Source organism: Odocoileus virginianus, chromosome 6 (genome assembly GCF_023699985.2).
Source record: "Odocoileus virginianus isolate 20LAN1187 ecotype Illinois chromosome 6, Ovbor_1.2, whole genome shotgun sequence".
Lineage (NCBI taxonomy): Eukaryota > Metazoa > Chordata > Mammalia > Artiodactyla > Cervidae > Odocoileus > Odocoileus virginianus.
In genome coordinates, this window is record NC_069679.1 from 64,934,802 (window position 1) to 64,958,986 (window position 24,185).

The window sequence follows — 24,185 nt, forward strand, 5'->3', positions numbered from 1 at the left end:
AAAGGGGACTTTAGAAAAGTATATAATAATGGTAACTGAAGTTTGAATAGGACTAAAGTTCATATTATATATATATATTTTTTGTTCCAGGTTGCTGCTTTTTCTAAGAGAGCACCCATGACTCTGATGGTGTTTCCAGTTTTGATAAAGAGTTCTATTGCAGTCATTGATTAACTGAACAATTCAGGTTAGTAGATTTTATGGACAGTATTTCTCTTTTCCAATTATATGTTAATATTTTTAGAAATGGATAAGTTTGTGTTTAAAGTTACGTATGTATACACCAGTGAAGTAGAAAGGCCAAGTCAATTTAAACTCTTACTGAATAGGTAAGAGTTAGCACCTACCATGCTACCTATTATGTACAATTTGCAGTGCATAAAATGAAAAATGTTTTATTTCCTGTTTAATAGTTTTTTACTTTAAGGTGCTAGGTAAGTTGTGGCTGAATATTGTGCACTGTACCTTTTCATTGTGTGGCATCTTTAGTGCTGAAAATAAACTACTCACCTTAAGATTGTTTGAAACTTTTAGTAGCTTATTTTGAAAGGTTTAATTCTTATTCATATTTCAGTTATACATTCAAATTTTTATTTGTTTTTTTTGTTAAGTCTGTGAATTTTGACAAGTATATGTTCATTATCATAATCTAAATTCACTCTTGTTGCCTTTTTGCCTCTCTCTCCATCTCAGTCCCTAGCAACCACAGATCTGTTTTTTTGTCCCTGTTGTTTACTTTTTCCAGTATACTATTTAAATGAAATCATTTAATGTATAGCTTTTAAAATCTAGCTTTGGCTTAGCATAATGCATTTGGATTTATCCATATTGTGTGTACCAGTAGTTCATTCTTTTTTGTTACTGAGTAGTGTTCTATTGTATGGATATACTGCAGTTAGTTCCCTGGTGGCTTAGACAGTAAAGAATCCTCCTGCAGGGTAGGAGACCGGTTTTAGTCCCTGAGTCCGGAAGATCCCCTGGAGAGCATAATGGGTTTCCACTCCAGTATTCTTGAGAATTCCGTGGACCTAGGAGCCTGGGGTCCATGGGGTGGCAGAGTCAGACATGATGAGCAACTAACACTATCTATCTATCTATCTATCTATCTATCTATCTATCTATCTACGTATATAGTTAATTTATCCATTCACCATCAGATGGACATGTGGGGAGTTTCTAGTTTTTGGTGATTATTACAGTCGTGCTTTCTTCTTTTTTAATCCCGTGATAAAATGCACATAAAATTTACCTTCTTAACCATTTTTAAATGTACAGCTCAGTGGTGTTAAATATATTCACATTGTTGTGTAGCTTTCACCACCATCCATCCTCATAACTTTACATCTTGTAAAACTGAAACTCTATACCCGTTAAACAATAACTCTCCATTCTCTGCTCCCCCAGTCCCTGGCAACCAGCACGATACTTTCTGTCTTTATGATTTTGACCACTGTAAGTACTTTGTATGAGTGGAATTATACAGTAATTTTCTTTCTATGACTGACTCATTTCACTTAGTGTAATGTGCTCAAGGTACATCCGTTTGTAGCATATTGCAGAATTTTCTTCCCTTTTAAGTTTGAATAATACTTCATTGTGTGTATATATCACATTTTGCTTATCTACTCATCAGTTGATGAATATAGTTGGGTTGCTTCCATGTTTTAGCTACTGTGAATAGTGTGGCTGTGAACATGGGTGTACAGTGATTTCTTCAAGGGCCTGCTTTTATTTCTTTTTGTGTATATACTCAGAAGTGAAATTGCTAGATGATAAGATAATTCTGTTTTTAATTTTTTGAGAAATCACTGTACTGTTTTCCACAGGAGCTATACCATTTTATATTTCCGCCAGTAGTGCACAAGGCTTCCAGTTTCTTCACATCCTTGCCAATGCTTAATATTTTCTGTTTTTTTTAAGTAGCCATCTTAATGGCTATGAGGTGATATTGTACTTTAGTTTTCATCCGCGTTGCCCTAATGATTGCTTTATTTTTTTGGGCTCCAAAATCACCACAGATGGTGATTGCAGCCATGAAATTAAAAGACACTTACTCCTTGGAAGGAAAGTTATGACCAATCTAGATAGCATATTAAAAAGCAGAGACATTACTTTGTCAACAAAGGTCCATCTAGTCAAGGCTATGGTTTTTCCAGTGGTCATGTAGATGTGAGAGTTGGACTGTGAAGAAAGCTGAGCGCCGAAGAATTGATGCTTTTGAACTGTGGTGTTGGAGAAGACTCTTGTGAGTCCCTTGGACTGCAAGGAGATCCAGCCAGTCCATCCTAAAGGAGATCAGTCCTGGCTGTTCATTGGAAGGACTGATGCTGAAACTGAAACTCCAGTACTTTGGCCACCTGATGCAAAGAGTTGACTCATTGGAAAAGACCCTGATGCTGGGAGGGATTGGGGGCAGGAGGAGAAGGGGACCACAGAGGATGAGATGGTTGGATGGCATCACCAACTCGATGGACATGAGTTTGAGTAAACTCCGGGAGTTGGTGATGGACAGGGAGGCCTGGCGTGCTGCGATTCATGGGATTGCAAAGAGTAAGACACGACTGAGCGACTGAACTGAACTGAACTGAATAATTGCTGACATTGAGCATCTTTTCATGTCATTTCATGTTGGTAATTTACATATCTTTGGATAAATGTCATTTCAAGTCCTTTTCTCAATTTTGAGTCATGCTGGTTTGTTGTTGTTGAGTTCTAGGGTAGTTCTTACATATTCTGGATATCAATTTTTTATCAGATATATGATTTGCAAGTATTTTATCCTACTCTGTGGGTTGCCCTTTTATTCTATGCATATAGTATCTTATGCACAAAATTTTTAATTTTCATGAAGTCAAATTTGTTTTTTAATTTCTTTTTACATGTGCCTTTGGTGTCCCCCCGTCCAAGAAATCATTGTGAAATTCAGTGTCCTGATACTTTTGCGCTTTGTTTCTTCTAAGAGTTTTATTATTTAAGTCTTACATTTAGGTTCTTGATCCATTTTCAGTTAATTTTTGTATATGGCATTAGGTGTGTGGACCAGTTTCCCCAGCACTCATTTGTTCAAAAGACTTACTTTTTCCCCATTGAATGGTCTTAACACCCTTATCAAAAATCATTTGAGCATATATGTGAGAGTTTATTTCTAAGCTCTCTTTCACTAGTCTGTGTGTCTGTCTTTATGACAGTGCTGCACTGTTTTGATTACTATAGCATTCCAGTGAAATTTTGAAATCAGGAAGGGTGAATCCTCCAGGTTTTCTGTTCTTTTTCAAGATTTTATTGGCTATTCGAGGTCTCTTGAGAGTCTGTGTGAATTTTAGGATACTTTTTTCTCTTTTTGTGCAAAATTCATTGGGATTTTGATAAGTGTTGCATAGAGTCTGTAGATTGCTTTGGGTAGTAATGACATTTTAGCAATATTAAGTCTTTTAGAATATTAATGTGAGACTTGTTTCTGTTTATTTATGTCTTTAATTTCTTTCAGCAGTGTTTTATAGTTTTCATTGTACAAGCCTTTCACCTCCTTGGTTAAGTTATTTCCTAAGTATTTTGTTCTTTTTTAAACTATTGTCAGTTATTTTTGTAATTTTCTTCTCAGTTTGTTCATTGTTTGTGTATAGAAATGCAACTGACTTAGTCTTTGTATCTTTTTTTGCTGAATTCACTTATTACTTCTAACAGTTGTTTTGGTGGAGTCTGTAGGATTTTCTACATAGAAGACCACGTTATCTGCAGGCAGAGATAATTTTATTTTATCCTTTTCAGTTTGAATGCCTTGTATTCTTTTTCTTAATTGCTCTCACTTGAACTTTCAGTACTATAGCCAATAGAAGTGATGAAAGTGAGCATTCTTAACCTTGTTCCTGATCTTCCAGGGAAAGCTTTTAGTCTTTTACCATTGAGTATGTTGTTTGCTGTGAGCTTTTCATATATGGCTTTATTATGTTGAGGTAGTTTCCTTCTATTCCTATTTAATTGAGTGTTTTTATCATGAAAGGATGCTGAATTTTGTGAAACACTTTTTATGTGTTAGCTGAGATGATCATGTGAGTTTTTCCTTCATTTTATTGATGTGGCATATTACATTACTTTCTATATGCCATGCTCTCCTTAGTTTCAGGAATAAATTCCACTTGTCATAATATATAATATATTTACTGTGGAGTCATACAGTTTAAAATTAAAATGTGATTATATATTTTATTAAAACAATGTTACTTATTTTTAAAGAGATCACAATGATTTAACTTGCCTTTTTGGATTGGGGTTGCATTTCTTTTTTAAAATGTCATTAAAAATTAACTAGAAAAAATTAACAGATCTTATGGGTATGGGAAGAGACTTGCAATTTATTATCTTTTTTTTTTTAATGATCATTTTGAGTATAGAAAGAGAGGTGATGCAAAATTATAAGATGGGGGTATATTGAAACTTATGTGTTATCCTTATTGTGGAAAAATCAGGTAGCTTTCCTGAGTATAGTGGTAGATCAGAAATGTACAAGTTTTTATGTAGTTAACCCTCAATATAGGGAGCTCCAAGAGTTACCTGTTTAGAAAAGTCAAGTATTTATATGAATTCTTCTGTCTTAAAAATGTATGTAAAAAGGACAAAAGTTGGGCATGAAAAGTCAATTTAAACTTTCTTGGATGGATATTTGGAATGAAAATGATGGAAACTGTCATTCTGCCTTGGGGAAATTAGTAATATGAAAGATTAGCTTATTTGGTTGGTATCAAAAAACTATGTGAATATTTACAAGGAATATCTAGTTCATTATGTGCTATAGAAATAAAAATATTTTGAGCAAAATGTCATGCTTAGATTCAGAAAATGTTGGTTTCAATTTCAACTCCTAAGCCTGAACACTAAAAAAAGAGTCAGTGCAACTTTGAACTGTTCTCTTGTTTCTGCGTATCTTTAGATAAATTATATAACTTTCATAGTCTCTGTTGGATAAGTGGTATGCTATATTATGTTCTCAGGGAACATTTCAGAAATAGATAAAACATTTTAGGCAGAGACAGAGCATTTTAAAGATGTTCCTGAGAGGATATTTGTTCATTGGGCAGATTCAGCCCAGAGTCAAAGATGATGCTATGCTCAGAAGTTCTTCAGGATTTGAGCTCTTTTGTGAGTGTCTTGTTAATTATATTAGTTATCTGGCATAACTTTATAATAAACATAAAAAACATTTGTTGTAGTTTAGTCACTTAGTTGTCTCTGACTCTTTGAGACCACATGGACTGCAGCACTCCAGGCTTCCCTGTCCATCGCCATCTCCCAGAGCTTGCTCAAACTCATGTCCATTGGGTCAATAATGACATCCAACCATCTTGTCTTCTGTTGTCCCCTTCTCCTCCTGCCTTCTATCTTTCCCAGCATCAGGGTCTTTTCCAATGTTTCAAAAACATTACTGAAAACCAAATAGTAGAAAAAGGGATGAATTACTAGTTTGCAGAAGTACTGATTCCATTTGCTGAAAAGCATGGCATGAAATTTTAAAGGGAAATACTATGTAGTTCCTAAAGTCTATTAGAATTTCTTGTACCTACATTCTCAGATGATTGAACTTCTTGATGGTGAGGGTCATTTTAGATTTTGGTGTTTTCTGAAAGAATTATTCCTACCGCAAGTATTACTACTGAATGAATTATTACTTGCTGAACGAATGACTTAGTCCTACCCATTAGTGGACTTCTTTGAGTTCATTAGAGCACATTGCATCTGTGGATTCTTCAAGCTTGTCAGGGCAAGAAGTAGGAAGTTAATTTTCTGAAATCACGAGAAAATAGAATCAATCAGAACTGTGAACACTGAACTTGTAGAACTGTTAAGTGACATGGACCTTAAGAAACATTTAGTCTAATACCTGTTTTTTGTTTGTTTTTTTTTGTTTTTTTTGTAAATAGGAAAATGGAGACCTGGAGAGGTGAGGTGATATGATTTAGGCACACAGCTAGCTGGAGACCTGTTATGTAGTGCTCATTTTACTCATCATCCTGCCTCTCTTCCTCCAGGGATCATTGCTTGATCTTAGAGTTGAAATAAAGTTAAATTGCTCAATTTAAAATTGTTTATTTACAAAACTTTTTAATTTCTCTTTCAACTGATTTTAAGTTAAAACAGGTTACTATTGAAAAGGTATGAGATATGATCTTCATTTTCAAACATGCAAAAATATGCTGATATTAAATATATAGCTAGAAAAATTTAGCAAATTATTTCTTATTTTTCAACACCCTTAAAATTTTTATGTGGATTAATTTAAAATGTACGATATTAAATAAGACCCAAAGTTTTACAAATTTCAGATAAATTTGGACCTTAGATTTCTGGGTTAAAAATCTAAGTACTCTAAAATGTGGATTATATTCTGCTCTCAAGGATTTCGTTTAATAATTGTGTTTACAGGTAAAATTGGTGAAGTTCAGAACTAGTAAACAGTTTTCGTTTTTCTTCTTTTATTTAAAAAAAATTTTTGGCTGCACTGCACAGCAGGAGGATATTAAGTGTCCTGACCAGGGACTGAACCTGTGCCCCTGCCATGGAAGTGCTGAGTATTAACCACTGAACCTCCAGGCAAGTCCCTGTTTTTCTTTTTTTTCATGAGCACCACTAACCCTAGAAAATCAGCAAACAAAACAAAACAAAAACCCTCATTCATTATACTCTTTTGGAAATGTAATAGTTTAAAATAAAAGTAAGAATCAAACATAAAATTATTTACTTTTGAGTATTTGATATACAGGCTTGTTGAGAGAGACTGTTTAAGACACACAAAGTGGTTTTAGGTTATACAGGTAATATACCTCTTTGTCTAAATGTTTTCTTCCTGGAACATTTTCTACTCATTGCTTTATACTAATTTCATCCTGATTTCCTAAAGTCTTTAGCCCTTTAGGACAAGGGAGATACCTATTGAGAGATGATTCTCCATGAGTCTCTTATGCTTTAGCACATCTCCTGAGTCAGGGGCATTGGCAGCTTTTGTTGAGGGCCCTCTTTTGAAAGAAATAAGCATCGCAGACAGCCTGAGAAGATAGAAATAGTATTTCCATAAGAACAGAGGGCAGATTTCCTTACTGTCCAGGATAATCAAGGTAATCTCTCTTGGGAAATGGTGGGATATTTTTGCTTGCAATTCCTTTAAAATATTGACGGTTCCTAGGTTTCAGCTTTCTTCTTCTGTAACGTAACCCACTTTGTGTACAGCATCACCTGGCTTCCCTTGTATTGCCCTTTAGGAACTGGAGCTTGGGGAACCAGTGCAAAAGATGATACACCGGCTACAGCTGTTGTTTTGAGTAGTGAACTTCTCTTTGTTTCTGACCCAGGGGTGTCGTATTTTCTGCCAGCATTATCTGATACTGGCTCACCAAATATTACTAACACAACCTATTGATAAAAGAAAGTTGAGTTTATTGCTTACTGTGGTAAAGGAGAGTACCACCTTGACAGATCTTGGATAATGCGTTAAAAGGGCAAAGTCAAGGTAAAAATTTTAGAATTTGAAGTTTGATTTTATTTGAGCCTTGCAATGGTGATGATGGAGCTTGATTAAAAATTGAGTAAGTATCATGAATATCAGTACAATTTAGAATTGATCGAAACAGCGATGCAAGGATTTAAAAAAATGTTGATGCTTTCTGTTGGAGTCTTGATGAGTCTTCTGTGAATTTCTGTAGTGAACAATCAAGTTATGTTCCAGCAAGAATCTCCTGGATTAGTAGAGTATGCTAATGAAGACATTGGACAAGTAAAGCCAGGCTCATGTACACAGAAAGGGGTGTGTATGTGTGTATGTGTGTAGGTGTTTTAGTTTCCTAGGGATGCTATAACAAATTGCCGTATAATTAGTGACTAATTAGTCTTTTAAAAGAATAGCCTCTAGGGGAATAATTCTTTCCTTTCTTCGAGCTTCTGGTATTTTAAAGCAATCTTTGGTGTTTCTTGGCTTGTGGCAGCGTACCTTTAATCTCTGCCTCCATCTTCACACGGTGGTCTTCTGTCTGTGTGTGCGTGACTCTTTGTTACTCTATGGACTGTAGCCTGCCAGGCTCCTCTGTCCATGGGATCCTCCAGGCAAGAATATGGAATGGGTTGCTGTGCCCTCCTCCAGGGGATCTTCCCTCTGTATCTGTGTCCAAATTTCCTTTCTATAAGGATACCAGTCATTGGATTAGAGCCCACCCTAATCAAGTATGACCTTATGTTACCTTGATTACATCTGCAGAGATCCTGTTTCCAAGTGCACATGTTCCAGTGGTTATAAATTTGGGGGGTGGGTAGTATTAAATGCATTGCAGAGTATATGGTTTCAGTTCTGTGTTCAGTCTGTGTGTGGCTAGATGCTTTTGGTTCTCAGTAGCCATGAAACTCAGTCTCATTGCTGAATGAAATGAAACATGAAACACAGTCTCATTGCTTTGCATGCATGTAGGATAAAAATCTCAGGCTCATCAGAGTTGTTGACAACAGCATGATATATTGTGGAAGGAATACCAGTATGGAAATCAAGATGCTTTGGTTCTAGTTTCTGTCCAGTCAGTCAGTTTGGTCGCTCAGTCGTGTCCCACTCTTTGCGACCCCATAGATGGCAGCACGCTAGGCTTCCCTGCCCATCACCAACTCCCGAAGTTTACTCAGACTCATGTCCATTGATTCTGTGATGCCATCCATCTCATCCTCTGTTGTCCCCTTCTCCTCCCGCCTTCAATCTTTCCCAGCATCAGGGTCTTTTCAAATGAGTCAGTTCTTCGCATCAGGTGATGGTGGAGAGTTCTGGCAAAATGTGGTCCACTGGAGAAGGGAATGGCAAACCACTTCAGTTTTTCTTGCCTTGAGAACCCCATGAACAGTATGAAAAGGCAAAAAGATAGTTTCTGTCCTGCTGTTAACTATAATAGCTTGGAAAAGTTGCAGTCTTCTCCAGCTATTAGTTTCTCAATGGGTGAAATGGGACGTTTGGAAGAAGAGAAATGTATCTCTGAGGGCCTTTCTAGCTCTCAGGTTCTAAAGTTCTGTAATTGTTGAGTGTCTGCTGTATACCATATTGGTATTAGTTTTGTTGAAGTGACAAAATTAAAAAAAGAAATAGAGAATGCTTTAAGTGCTGATCTGATGTATTCTGACATGTGACTATAGCCTTATTTATGTTTTGTTTGCTTGAGTTAAAATCATTAATGAAAATATTGGGTAAACATGTAATTAGTCCATTCTAGTCCATTCCGTTCTCTCTGACTTACTGTATTTTATTTTCCAGTCTGAATGTTATATTTAGGATAGAGACATTCTTCAGGTCAGTTAATTCATTTAAAGTTAGAAAAATGTTTTGTTGCTGTACTCTCTCAGCTGAGTTCAGAAAATGAAATAATCTTTTCTGAAGCAAGCAACCATGACTATGGATGTATTTGATTCCTTTTGTGATTCACAGTCTTCACTTTCTATGTAGTATTTACTTTTGATTTTTGGATGCTTGAAAATCTAGACAATTTCTTTCCACTCCTCCCCAGCTACCCCTGCAATTCTGTAGGGAAAAAAGCAAGCAAGGAAGACCATGTTGAACACATTTTCCTTTTTAAAATTTTTCTTTATTTTTTATTGAAGTGTAATTGACTTACGGTGTACTAGTAGAAAGTGGTTAGTTGTTTACTCAGTTTCTTTGACCGGTATAGATCTATTCACATGATCTGTTTCTCCTTGTGTTTGCTTTGGCAGATTGTGTCTTTCAAGGAATTGGTCCATTTCTTCTAAGTTAGCAAATTTGTGGGCATAGAATTATTCAAATATTTCTTTATTATCCTTTTACTCTCTGTAGGATTGCTAGTGATGGCCCCTCTTTCATGTCTGGTATTAGTAATTGACTTCTTCTCTCCTTTTCTCCTTAGGAAGCTTGACTAGGAGTTTATTCATTTTATTGATCTTCTCAAAGAACCAGCTTTCAGTTTTGTTGATTTTCTTGTTTACCCTGTTTTCAATTTCACTGATTTCTGCTCTGATTTTTATTATTTATTTTCTGCTGCTTATTTTGAATTTAATTTTTTCTTTTCCTTGTTTCCTAAGGCAGGAACTTGAGTGATCAACTTTACTTTTTTTATTTAAATATATGCATCCAGTGTTATTTAAGTTTCTTTCTGAGAGGGAAAATGTAATATGGTATTTGCTGTATCCCACAGATTTTTATGCTTTATTTTCATTTTTATTTAGTTAAAAAATTAAAAAAAATTCCTCAGCACTTTGATTCATGTATTATTTATATATGTTGTTAATATCTACATACTTGGGGATTTTCTGGCTGTCTGCTGTTATTAATTTCTAGCTTAATTTCATTGTGGTCTGAGACCATATTTCATTTGATAACTGTTCTTTTAAATTTGTTAAGGTGTATTTCCTAGCCCAGAATATAGTCTGCTTGGTGAATATTCCCTCTGAGCTTGAGAAGAATGTATATTCTGCTGTTGTTGAATGAAGTAGTCTATAGATGTCAATTGTGTGCTATGTGCAGGTTTGTCTAACTCTTTGCAAGACCATGGACTATAGCCCACCAGGCTCCTCTGTCTATGGAATTTTCCAGGCAAGAATACTGGAGCAGGTTGCAATTTACTGCTCCAGGGGTTCTTCCCGACCTAGGCATTGAACCCACATCTCTGTGTCTCCTGCATTGATAGGGGCATTCTTTACCACTGTGCCACCTGGGAAGCTTCTATGGATGTCAGTTAGATCCAGTTAATTGATGGTGCTGTTCAGTTCTGTGATATTCTTACTGATTTTCAGCCTGTTGGTTCATTTACTGATAGCGGGATATTGAAATCTCCAGATATAATAGTGAATTTATGTATTTCTTTTTGCAGTTCTACTAGTTTTTATCTCAAGTATTTAGTTCTGTTGTTAGCTACATGAATATAAGGATAGTTATATCTTCTTAGAGAATCAACCCTCTATCATTATATACTGTCTCTCCTTATTCTGTAAATCTTCCTTGCTTTGAAATCAGCTCTGTTTTCTTTTGGTTAGTGTTAGCTTAGTATATCTTACTTTATCCCTTTTCCTTTAATATATCTATGCCTTTATAAGGGGATTTTTGCAGACAACATATAGTTGGGTCTTGTCACTCTGAATTGGTGTATGTAGATCACTGACATTTAAAGTAATTATTGATATACTTGTTAGTATTTACCATATTTTAAATGTTTCTATTCCTTGCTCTAGATCTTAGTTTCTGGTTTTTTTTTTCTTTTCCTTCTTTATTTATTTATTTATTTTTGGCCTTCCACTCTGTTTCTGCTTTCTCTTATTTTAATTGAGCATTTTATATGGTTCCATTTTCTATCCTGTTATAGTATATCATTATATTTCTTAAGCAACTTTTTTGAATGGTTGCCTCAGAGTTAACATTTATACATTTCTAGGTAATCCAAGTTCATTTTCAAATAATACTGTACTACTTCATGGATACACAAGTACTTTAGCTGCTGCTGCTGCTGCTAAGTCACTTCAGTCGTGTCCGACTCTGTGCAACCCCATAGACGGCAGCCCACCAGGCTCCCCTGTCCCTGGGATTCTCCAGGCAAGAACACTGGAGTGGGTTGCCATTTCCTTCTCCAATGCATGAAAGTGAAAAGTGAAAGTAGTCGCTCAGCCATGTCCGACTCTTAGTGACCCCGTGAATTGCACCCTACCAGGCTCCTCCATCCATGGGATTTTCCAGGCAAGAGTATTGGAGTGGGGTGCCATTGGCTTCACCTTATTCTCAATTCCTTTCTCCCATCCTTTATAGCATTTCTGTCATTCATTTCAGTTTTCCATAAGCTGTGATCACAAAATACATGGTTTTGAACACATTATTTGTTAGATTAAGAATAAGAAAAATAAGAGTTTTAATTTTGCCTTTATATATTGCTTTTCTTATCCTCATCATTTCTTTATGTAATCCATGTTTCTTACCAGTATATAATTTCTGTCTGAAGAACTTGTTTTTACATTTCTTGTGAGGCAGATCAGTAGGTTTTCAGTCTTCTCAATTTTTGTCTGAGAAGGTTCCCCCCCCCCCCACTTTTGATAGATAATTTTGTTGGATACAGAATTCTTGGTTGGTGTTTATTTCACTCATTTTGTTTGCATGGTGTCTGAAGAGAAAGTTCAATGTAATTCTTATTTTGCTTCTTTCTAGATAAGGGTTTTTTCCCCCTCTGTTTGTTTTTTTCTCTTTTTTGTTGATTTACTCATCTGTTCTTCTGTAGTTTTAATATGATATCTTAGGTGTAAGTATTTTAGTATTTGTCCTCTTTGGTGTACACTGAGCTTCCCGGATCTGGTTTGGTGTTTGTTACTAAAGACATTTTTGTTTTCTGTTACATTGTTGTTGATTTGTAACATTTCCTATTGATCTTTTCTTAGAGTTTCCATGTTCTGCTTTTATTACCCATTTGTTCTTACATGTTGTTCACTTTTTCCATTAGAGCCCTTTGCATATTTACCATAGCTTTTTTTTAACCCATTGCTATTTCTAAAACCTCTGCTGTATGAGTCTGGTTTTGAGGCATGCTTTGTTTCTTCAGATTGTGTTTTTTCACCTTTACTGTGCTTTGTAATTTTTTGTTGCTGTCCAAACATGGTATATTAGATAAAAAAGAGGAGGTAAATAGATCTTTATTGTGAGGTTTTATGTTTATCTGACTAGGATGCCATGCCATGCATAGATGTTCAGTTGTGTCTGACTCTTTGCAACCTGATGGACTGTAGCCTGCCAGGCTCCTCTGTCCATGAGATTTTCCAGGCAAGAATATTGGAATGGGTTTCCACTTACTCTTGGGATTTTCCTGATCCAGGAATCCAACCCTTGTCTCCTGCATTGGCAGGTGAATTCTTTACCACTGAGTCACCTGGGAAGCCTGTATTTGGTGTCAGAGGCTAACATTTCTCGCAGTGTCCTTATTTTGGCTTGCTGTTTTGTCTTTGGGTTATGTAGAGAATCTTGAAATGGGGTCTCAGACTTTGAAGTTCTTTTTACCTGTAATGCTCTGTTATTGTATTTGTATTGATATGGAGGTAAGGTGGTTGGGAGTTCTGTGGTATTGTGATTAGGTCTCAGTTTTTTAAACCTGATTTGTGTATCTCTTCTGTTGTTTGAAGGCTGGAGTGAGGTGGAATTAGGTAAGGTACTTCCCGGTCAGCTAGGTTCTATTAAAATAATTTTCTTTTCAGACTGTCCTTTTTAAGAAGAACAGAAAGCTTTGGGTATATTTTAAGAATTATTATGTCTCCCTTCCTCCTGCTAGAAATAAAGAAATTTTTCTCAGATTATCACAGTTGAGAACCTGGTAGGGCTCCTGGAGGTAAAACTCGAGAAACTGTTGGGGCCTTTCAAAGACTGTTCTCTCACAGTTTTTCATTCTAAGCTAGTCTACACTGAGTCTCCAGCAGTTTGTCATTTACTGTTTAAAGTGTTCCTACTGATACTGGCTCCAGCTGAAGATTTATCTTCCCAGGCTTTGCTTCTTGCACAGTGTGATTTTTTGTATCTACCTGTCTCTATAGTTTTCAGGGTAGAGGTTTGCCCTCTGGCTTCAATTCCCTGATTAATTTAAGGAGAGGGGTTGATTTTCATTTTCTCTCTTCAGCTTTTTTATTGCTCTAAGGACAAGTGTGATGAATTTCAAGTTCTTTACATGTTGGACCTGATTGAAGGTTATTTTTGAATCTTTTTGACAATTTAGTAATGGTAAAGACCTGGTACAATACTCTGTCTGATTTGGCAGTATTACTCATTTGGAATGTGATTTACTTCTGGAATTAGGTTTGCACATTTTGAGATCATGCATCGTAATTTACAAGGATGAGTAAAGAACTTTTCCTGAGGGAAGTTAATATTAGGACTGATTTTCGTTATTGGTAAGATGGCTCGTTCTGAGCCCATTTACTGTTACTCTGCAAATTTGGTTTGGGGGCAACAGCAGCTCTCTTTGCAAGTGTGGTTTGGGGGCAACAGCAGCCTTTGTTTCCTGTGTTGATAGAGTTTCATTTTTATACCTTACAAAAAACATATCTGATTTTACAGTCTGTTTCAGAATAAGGTCATGTCAAGTTTCACCAATTTGCACTCTGATAACTATACTGATGATTCTAAGAGTGGTTATTAAAACCTTGTACTGATATTTTTGTATTTATGGAACCAATTAATTGGATGACCTATTTATGTTGAGTGTCTTAATTTAATTAGATTTCCCACTAATTATTTTTATGAGTGGAATAAGGTAATGTTAATCCTTAAATTTTCTTAAATTTTCTTAAATTTAAATCCTTAAATTTTCTTAATCCTTAAATATCCTTAAATATTCTCTGATGTGGTAAAAAACTTAATGTACATCTTGTGTATTAGATATCTTGGTAGAAATTGAGATATAAAAAGAAATTGGTTTAAATTATATATAAAATGTAGTTTATTTTCTTTTGCAAAACCTTCATATTAAAGAGCTACTCTGTTAGAGAAAATTTAAACAACTTTTTCTTAAAGTAAGGGAATCACTTTTAATCCCACTAGTGTAACATGATTGTAGTTACAGGTGGATGTATGTGCCTTCTAGTACTTTTTTGTATATAGACTTTTTTACATAGTTGTGATCACAATTTATTTTTAAGTGTGTGCTTTTCTTTTTGCAGTTAGTAGTACACTCTCTCATTCTGCATCGTTGTGTTTCAAAAATAATATTTTTTCATTGAGTAAGGTATTACTAGATTTATCAGACTGACAGTTTATTGTACCTATCGCTGTCATGAACTGTATGTGCATTTAGCTTTTCCATGGTTTAGCTTTTCTCTTTGCTGTTTCCTTGCCTGGATTTTCAGAAGTCTCAGTTTCTCTTTCAGTTTCTCTCTCTTTCTTTTAAGGAGTATTTTATATATTTCATGTTCTCTTCCCACAGTGCTAATTGGTTTTTACTGGATCTTGGAAAATGGATTTTTTTCCTCATATGATCCAAAAACAATGCTTTCAGACTTATACTGCCACAGTGATTGACACAGTTTTGTCCTAAAAGTTGAAGATTTCCAACCAGATGATAAAATGATCCCTTAGATATGTCAAATTTGGTATTCTAGACTCTCACCTTTAGGATGTATTAATAAATTGTCTTTATTCAAATAATTTAATATTTTACAAATTGGATTTTTTCTTTCCTCATATTTATGGGTTTAATATGATTTCTGTGTCAGGATTCCTTATTAGATTTTCTGTGGTCTTTTAACTTTTCCTCTGTCCTGTCATTTGTGCTTAGAGCTCAGTTGGGTCTAGTCATTTGAGTGGAAAGTCAGTACTCAAGAGAAACTTATAGAACCGTCTGCTGCGTCTGATGATCCTGAACCTACCTAATTCTTTATGCACAATCTTCAGCAGCTTCTCAGCCACCATTAGTTAATTTTCATTGTAAATTATACACTAGATTATTGAGTGTTTTTTAAATGGGAAAATTGTTAATTGAACTTTTACTCTCAAGTGCCTAAGACACCCGCATGGTTAAGATACGAATTAAAGTCTTGAGGAGGCAAAAGTCCAAAGGAAAGACAGAATGCTCTGCAATTGTGCCGAACAGGGAACTATGCTCATATAAAAGATGCTTTGTGAACATAGGGAGGGAGTAATGCTGTCCCAAGAGTGGAAAAGTAAGGAATTTGAGAATGACACCTGAAGGAGGTGACAGTTGAGTTATGGCAGAGATATTTTTAAAGCTGAAATTCAAATATCTGTTCTCCAAAATGTCTTCAACTCTAAACTTCTCTGTTGAAATTACAGTGTACCACAGCATTCAGTTACAGATCTATACGAAGAGAAGTACTGCTTCCAGTGAGGACCCTGGTATTTTGCGTGGTTCAGGGTCAACAAGCCAGAATCCTATTTTTCTTGGCATATCATGCTCACTAGTAATATTGCTCTGGCTGCTATGGCTGCCTCTTCGTGGCTGTCGCTGCTCTCGTTACTGCCGCGCTGATTCTAAGGCTAGTGCTCCGACGCCTCCTGTTCCTCCTGCTGCTGCTGCCTCTGCTGCTGCTTTACCAAGTGATGTTGTTTTCAGCAGGGGCAACTTTACGCTCCTTGCAGATTTAAGATGGGAGATTAGATCATGTTTTAGGTACAGCTTTCAAGAGAAAAAAGGGATTGTTTTCACAAAAACTTAAAAATTACCCCCATTTTCAAGAAGTATTCTGGTAATTTCAAGTTCTGCTTATGAATGGTTATCCTGTGTTTCCCCTTTCTTTATGTTTCTTGGTAAGTACTACTTTATGCATGATAGTATGCTTGAACTTTTATGATTAGATTTATTCCAAATAAAAACCAACCTGAATGTGAAGCATTTCTCTAGTTAAATGTATGCTTTTGTTGTTGTTATTGTTGTTATTCCTGGGGATTCTGATTATTTCTCTGAGCATTCAGGTCAATCAGGGTATTTCTAAGGTGAGTTATAGGGTGTTTGTAGTGAGAGTTGTAGGCGTTTGTAGGGTGAGTTCTAGAATTTCTGTAGAGAGTATAAGCTATGTAGTAAGGCAGGTGTGGTCTGATTCCTGATTTGGATTTGCTGGCTGTGCTTGGATAGTTAAATTAGATTCTGAGTTTCCAAATCTGTAAGATGTCGATAAATAATAATACAGAGTCTTTAGCACAGTGCCTGGCACATGCATGAAGTAATGACTCAATAAATGTTAACTATTATTATTGTTAACTGAATAGGCATTCCTTAAGTTTCAAGCCTCAAACGTATGGACCTTGGAGAATATAAATATTAATATCTTGGGGCCACTTCGAGCCAAGACTAAATTTTATGAAGCACCTTTTTATTTATTCATAAAGAGTGGGTTTTTTATTATTATTTTTTTTCATTTTTAAACTTTAGTAAAATATGTAAGATAATTATTTTTATTTCTTTGCATATATATTTTTATAGAGAAGATTGCTTATAGAATGACCAGTTCTCCTGTGCCTTTCTGACCTAAAGCTAATCTAGTGTCTACAGATTTTGTCAAAAACTTATCAAAGAACCTTAATATTGTAAGACAGTAGTATAGAACACTTTGCCCAGTACAGAAGAACAGGCTCTTGGTTTATGTTTAAATTCTGGCATAGGATGAGACCACAGGTTGTATAGGTTTCCCTGTGATGTGTGTGTGTATGTGCTAAGTTGCTTCAGTCTTGTCCAGCTCTTCATGACGCCATGGACCATAGACTGCTAGGCCTCTCTGTCCATGGGATTCTCCAGGCAAGAATACTGGAGTGGGTTGCCATCTCTTCCTCCAGGGGGATCTTCCTGGACCAGAAATCAAACTTGCATCTCTTATGTCTCCTGCATTGGCAGGCGGGTTCTTTACCAATAACCCCACCTGGGGAGCCCCTTCCTGTGATGTAGGTGTTATATTATAGCAAGAGCTGATGAGAGAACCTTTTCACAGCTTCTAGTCTGTGTAAGTTGACTCACTTGGGATAAGTTAGAGTAATCTGTACTGTGTTACCAAACTGTAGGGAGAGATGTCTTTTTTTTTTTTTTAAGTTCTTTATTTAAAAAGTACCTTACTTTAGGTGTTATCAGTGATACCCGATGAAGGCAGCAGAAAAGTCAAGAGACAAATGTAGTCAAATCTAGATTCTGTCTCCTATAATCTTTTTAGTCAGGAGTTCTAGGTTCTAGAACCAGGTTTGTAAAATATTGAGGGACCTTCAAAGGGAGCCCACTGATAGTCAAATGAATGATATCTTTTTCTTTGTCTTTCTTTCTTGGGCAGTGGAGTATGGAAATGCATTCAGAGTCACAAAACCTTTTTTGGTATGATTAATGTTCTGAAAAGAAATATTCCACCTTCCACCCAGATAGTGTTTCTCTTGGATACTTGTATTTTTAGAATAATTATGTTACTGTGTTTTTAAGTTCTGAGTTCCTGACTTGGAATATGGTATAGACAGTTGCAGAATAGGTAAGTCTTACTTAAAAAGTATTTATTACTTCCTGTGCCACCAAATAGTACTAGTGCCTCATAATACAGATACATTCTTAAAAATCCTCGGAGAGTTATCTTTTGGTGATAGTTTAATTTATTGTGTATACTGTGTAGTTTTGAGGTTTTAAGAAAGTGCTATGTTTTAAAATGAGAAAGGAGATGGCTTAAAAACAAGTTTCTTTTAAACACCAGTAAATTACTTGACAGTTTAATTTATTGTGATTGAAAGGGTTTTTAGTTGATCTAATTTTAGATTCTAGAAAATGCTTTACAAAAATACCTGGTAAGTCAGTTAGTACAGTGGTGGACTTTCCTGGTGGTCCAGTGGTTAAGACTGCACTTCCACTGCAGGGGGCATGGATTGGATCCCTAAGCGGGGAAGTTCTACATGCTTCGGGATACAGCCAAAAGAAATTAATACAGTGGTATTTTTCATACATATTGTTAAAAATCAGAATTTGTAGAGTGATAGTGTTATACAGTGACACTTTATCAAGGAGACTGTATTAGTAGGCAGCGTCAGATAAGCTTTTCCTGATCACTCAGACTAAATATCTTGTAACTTTTTGTCATATTATCTTATGTATAACACTCTTGTTTCTCTTGTGTATATATGTATATGTGTGTGTGTGTATTTGTATTTAGTGATTATTTTCATGCTGGAATGAAAATTCAGTGAGAAACCGTTTCTTCTTTTTCTTGAAAACTTTTATTAAGTGTCTAAAGGCACATGGCCTGAACTATATGTGTGCAGTTTAAGGCCTGAGTGCTTGGCTGAAGCCAGGAGAACTGTTGGCCTTTATCCTGTTTGCAGAGCGTCTACTGTTCATAGTTGGGTCAGTCCTATGGCATGCAAAGGAGAAGATAAATATCCCAGAGCAAAACTATGCTGAAGTAGATTAATACCGGTGGTATGGACACTGAGCCATCCCTTCTAGTTAACCCCTTAGGATATAACCTGAACACCTAAATTATAGCTTCTGACTCATAGTGGGTGGTCAATATGTATTTGCTGGTGGATAGAGAATTTTCCTTTCTTTTTTTTTTTTTTTTTTTGAGGGAGGAGTAGCAGGGTCAGATTTGAGTGCAGTGTAAATAACTTGAATTCATTTTCATAACGACTGTGCCAGGAAAATATTTCTGCTTACTAAAGAATACATTTAACAATTGAAAAATGAGGAATTAAGAACTCCTTAGTTTTAAGGCTTGCTGATTTTCATCATTGTAACTCTTAAAGGAAAATATAAATTGTGATAATTAAATTGAGAATTCAAGAGAAATTTTGGTTGATGAAGTGATAATACATTTGTGATAAAAGTTATAAATACAATTAAAATTTTAGAAAAACTTGAATACCATGAAATCACTAAAAAAAAAAAATGGAAGGAAAAATCTCTGAAGCAGACCTTTATTCTAGAATCTGGAGATAAAAAGAAGTATAAAGTAGACTTTAGATAGAATAAAGATTGCCAGAGCAGGCCAATTTGAGGCTAACTATTGTCAGCCAGGAAAAATGCCCTAGAACAGATGTTAGATGGAGGAACCCAGAAGTAAAACCTGCAAACTGCTGTTGAATTAGATTATGTTGGATCCATCATGGACTCTCCTTGTTCAGTGCAATCTTCTATGTCCAAGACAGTGTCTGGCACTTAGTATTCTCTGCATAAAAATTTTTCCTGAGAACCGCATTAATATGTAGGTAGTAAATTCCTGAGAGCTGATTTCAGACATTTTAGAAGTATCTTTAATGCCAGATTGTGGTAGGTTTTTAGCTATATATAATTTTTTAAAAATTCTTTTAACTTTTTAGGGCAGAGGATCGGAACTTGTGCCTATGGCTCTTGCTAATACAGTTGACCCTTGAACAGTGTAGGGGTCAGCAGCACTGACTGTCCCAAGATGAACCTAAATTGTTTGTCAGATACTAAGACTAGACATCAAAAATGAAAAGATAATATGAAAAAGAAATTCATATTTATTTATAGCTATAACAGTCCATGTACTGATAACAAGGAGGTAGCAATATGATTGCTTTATTATAGTTTGGTATAAATGATACGATTGCTTTGTAGTAGCTTAACCTTACACTAATGAATGAATCATTATAAAATTTTTATGGCATGCAGTGTTTCAGTCATATTCATAATACAGTATTAGAAACATTGTTACATTAAAAACACCCCACTTATTTGTGATGGTAAGCAGTTTCTCCAATTATGAGAGAGTGTTTTGCTCTATGGTAATAAAATTCTTTGAAAGCAAAGTTATAAAACAGTAAGAAAACTAACGCATTATTAATTTTGAATACCACTTACCTTATGCCTATATAAGAACAGGCTATCCACTTCAAGGCTATCCACTTCATTGCAAGTTTTGCATATGATCTTCTACCCAGTAAATACTTGGGTGATGATGATACAAAAAAATCTCATACAGTTCTTGCTGTGTAGTTACTAAATTTTTCAAAGGAAGACCATCCATATGCATTAGATGAGTTTATTAACTGTATGGCATGATTAGCATTTACTATTTAAGTGGAAATGGATCATAAGAAAGGTCTTCATCCTTGTTGTCTTCACATTGAGTAGGCTGATGAGGAAGAGGAAGATAAGAAGTTAGTCCTGCTATCTCAGGGGAGGCAGAGGTGGAGGAGGTAGAAGGGGAGCATGAGTGGCAGGCACTTGGTATAACTTTATGGAAATATTTAATAATTTCTGTCTTTTTTGCTTTTTCATTTTTCTGAAACTTTCTATATGGTACCCATCTTTCTACCATTTTGGGAAGATTCCCCTGGAGAAGGGAATGGCTACCTACTGCAGTATTCTGGCCTGGAGAATTCCATGGACAGTATAGTCCATGGGGTTGCAAAGAGTTGGACATGACTGAGAGACCTTCACTTTCCTACCATTTGCTTAATTTAAGTTCCTGTATCATAAAAGGGTCCATGTTGTAAAAAAGAAGTCAAAAGCAGTCTTGAATAATCAGACCTTATCTGCCAGACATTAGATTGTGTCTAATGTCAGTTTGTTTTCTGGCACTCATTCTTCTATCTCTCTTTTTAATTGAAGTATAGTCTATTTACACTGTTGTGTGAGTTTCTGGTGTACAGCAAAATGATTCAGTTTTATATATGTATTCTTTTTTGTATTCTTTTCAATTATAGTTTATTATAAGATAAGTGAATATAGTTCCCTATGCTATACAGTAGGACATTGTTTATTTTATATATAGTTTTTTGTATCTGCTAATTTCAAACTCCTGATTTGTCCCCCACCCCCCCATTCTTCTTTGGTAGCCATAAGTTTGTTTTCTTTTTCTGTGAGTCTGTTTTGTAAATTATTACTTTTGTGTCATATTTTAGATTCCACATATAAGTGATGTCATGTGATATTTGTCTTTCTATCTAACTTAGTATGATAATCTCTACGTCCATCCCTATTGCTGCCAATGCCATTTTTTTCATTCTTTCTTATGGCTGTGTAGTACACTGTGTATGGGCTTCCCTGGTAGCTCAGCAGTAAAGAATCCACCTGCAAGGCAGGAGACACACAGAGATATGGGTTGATCCCTGGGTCAGGAAGATCTCCTGGAGAAGAGAATGACAACCCACTGCAGTATTCTTGCCAACAAAATCACACGGATGGAGGAACTTACTTGATGGGCTACAGTCCATAGGGTCGCCAAGAGTTGGACGTGACTGAAGCAACTAAGCATGCACATATATTTATACTACATCTTCTTTATTCATTCATCTGTTGATGGATATTTGGGTTACCTCCATGTCTTGGCTATTGTAAATGGTGCTGCTGTGAACTTTGGAGTGCACATGTTTTCAAATTAGAGTTTTCTCCAGACATATGCCCAGAAGTGAGATTGCTGGATCATATGGCACTTCTGTTTTTTAGTTTTCTGAGGAACCTCTCTGTACTGCTCTTTATAGTGGCTGAGCCAAGTTACATTCCTACCAACAGTGTAGGAGAGTTTCCTTTCCTCCACACCATCTCCAACATTTATTATCTGTTGACTTTTTGATGATGGCCGTTCTGACTAATATGAGGTGATGCCTCATTGAAGTTTTAATTGGCATTTCTTTAATAATTAGCAATGTTGAGCACCTTTTCATATACCTGTTGGCCCCCTATATATCTTCTTTGGAGAAGTATCTGATTAGGTCTTCTGCCTTTGATTGGATTGCTACTGCTGTTGTTTTTGTTACTGAGTTGTATGAGCAGTTATTTGTATATCTTGGAAATTAAGCCCTTGTTGGTCACATTGTTTGCAAATATTTTCTCCCAGTTTGTAGGTTGTTTTATTTATGGTTTCTTTTGCAGTGCAAAATCTTATAAGTTTGGTTATGTCCCGTTTGTTAGTTTTTTGCTTTTATTTCTGTTGCCTTGGGAGACTTATCTGAGAAAATGGTATTATGATTTATGTTAGAGAATGTTTTGCCTATGTTTTCTTCTAGGAGTTTTATGGTGTCATGTCTTGTATTTAAATCTTTAAGCCATTTTGAGTTTGTTTTTGTGTATGTTTGAGGGAGTGTTCTAACTTCATTGATTTACATGTAGCTGTCCAGCTTTCCTAAACCCATTTACTGAAGAGACTATCTTTTCTCCATTGTATATTCTTGCCTCCTTTGTCAAAGATTAACTTCCCATGGGTATATGGCTTTATTTCTGGGCTCTCTAGTCTGTCCACTGATCCATATATCTATTTTTTGATCAGTACCATACTGTTTTGATTACTATAGCTTAGTAGTATTATCTGAAGTTTTGGGAGGGTTATGCCTCTAGCTTTGTTTTCTTTTTTTCAGGATTGCTTTTACCATTCTGGGTTGTTTATGGTACCATATAAGTTTCAGGATTTGTTCTAGTTCTGTGAAAAATGTGATAGGTGATTTGGTAGGGATTGCATTAAGGTTGTAGATTGCTTTGAGTAGTATTCTAGTCTTCTTCTCTGTCTTCTTCCTCATTGTCTGGCACTGATTCAGAAACACTCATCTCCATCAACTCATGTTCTTATTAACTGCTCTTGTTTTGTGTCTAATAAGCTCTTGAATTTCTCCAAAATCCTTATCTTGAAACTCTTTTACCCCCAAACTTTTTTTTTGCCATCTCTTTCATGATCTCTCAGAATTGCTTTTGAGTCCTTGATTGCTCAAGAGTCCTTGATTGGCTCTGTCTTAAATCCTGTGAAGTCATGTAACATCTGGACACACTTTTCTCCAGGAGGGATTTGTTTTGGGTTTAATGGCTTATTCTGTAACAATGATAGCATTTTCAGTGGTGTAATCCTTTCAGACTTTCATGATCTGTTGGGTTCTCTTCTATAGCTTTGACAGTCCTTTCCATAGAGTCCCGCATGTTATGAGCCTTAAAGGTCTTTACTAGAGAGGCATTTGGGGGCAAGTGGACTGTTTTGACGCCTTTGGTGTTGAACTGATGGGGTTCTGGGCGGCCATGTGGATATTGCCCAATGTCAAAAAAAGCTTTAAAAGTCAATCACTTACTGGTAAGGTACTCCCTGACTTCAGGGACAAAACATCAATGAAACTGGCATTAAATTCTCTAGTTTTAGGGCCTTCACCTTTCTTTTGCTTTAAGTTGTCATATAATGACTTCAATTTTTATCTAATCATATTTCATTCTATAGATAGGCCTTTCTTATAGCAATCCTGTACCCAAATAAAAGCTGCATTTTCAATATGCGATAAAAAGGTATTTTGCAAAAAGTGCAAGGTTTTTACACCTGCTGGCTTTATTGCAGTGATGACTTCATGAATTTTCTTTTCTTTTTACAATGGTCCTCACAGTGGATTCATTTATCTTGAAATGGCAATCATTGACAGCCGTAGACTTCAATCTATGGGGCATATTGGCCAATTCAACTTTTTTTGTAATGTCATGACTTTGCTTCTTGGGAGTACTTCTAGCATCACAAGTGGCAATTCATATGAGTCCCATGTTGTTATTCTAAGTTTATGGTATTGTACTGAACATGATAAAAAATATGTAGAAACCAGGAGAGATCACTTTTTACTGGAATGTGTAATTTGCTGGAGAGACAAACTGCTCATGCAGAGGTGATTAGCTGTCACATGGCATTTTAAGCAGATAACTCACAACACTTGAACTCATCACAGTGGCAATAGGAGGTGACTCTAAAATTATAGTAATACAGTATGTACTATGGTTAATTTT

At 35.7% G+C, this 24,185-nt stretch overlaps 1 protein-coding gene across 7 annotated transcripts in view; it reads left to right on the forward strand.

Moving 5' to 3' along the window:
* Nucleotides 1-24,185, forward strand: part of FUT8 (fucosyltransferase 8) — a 306,683-nt gene that overhangs the window by 46,778 nt on the left and 235,720 nt on the right. For 6 of the 7 annotated variants that reach the window (XM_070469493.1, XM_070469496.1, XM_020872897.2 and 3 more), the window contains one exon: nucleotides 91-187. The gene's annotated coding sequence lies outside the window, so the exon portion shown is untranslated. Of the gene's footprint in view, nucleotides 1-90; nucleotides 188-6,501; nucleotides 6,586-24,185 lie in introns of all 7 variants that reach the window. The other variant, XM_070469495.1, reaches the window with a different exon arrangement.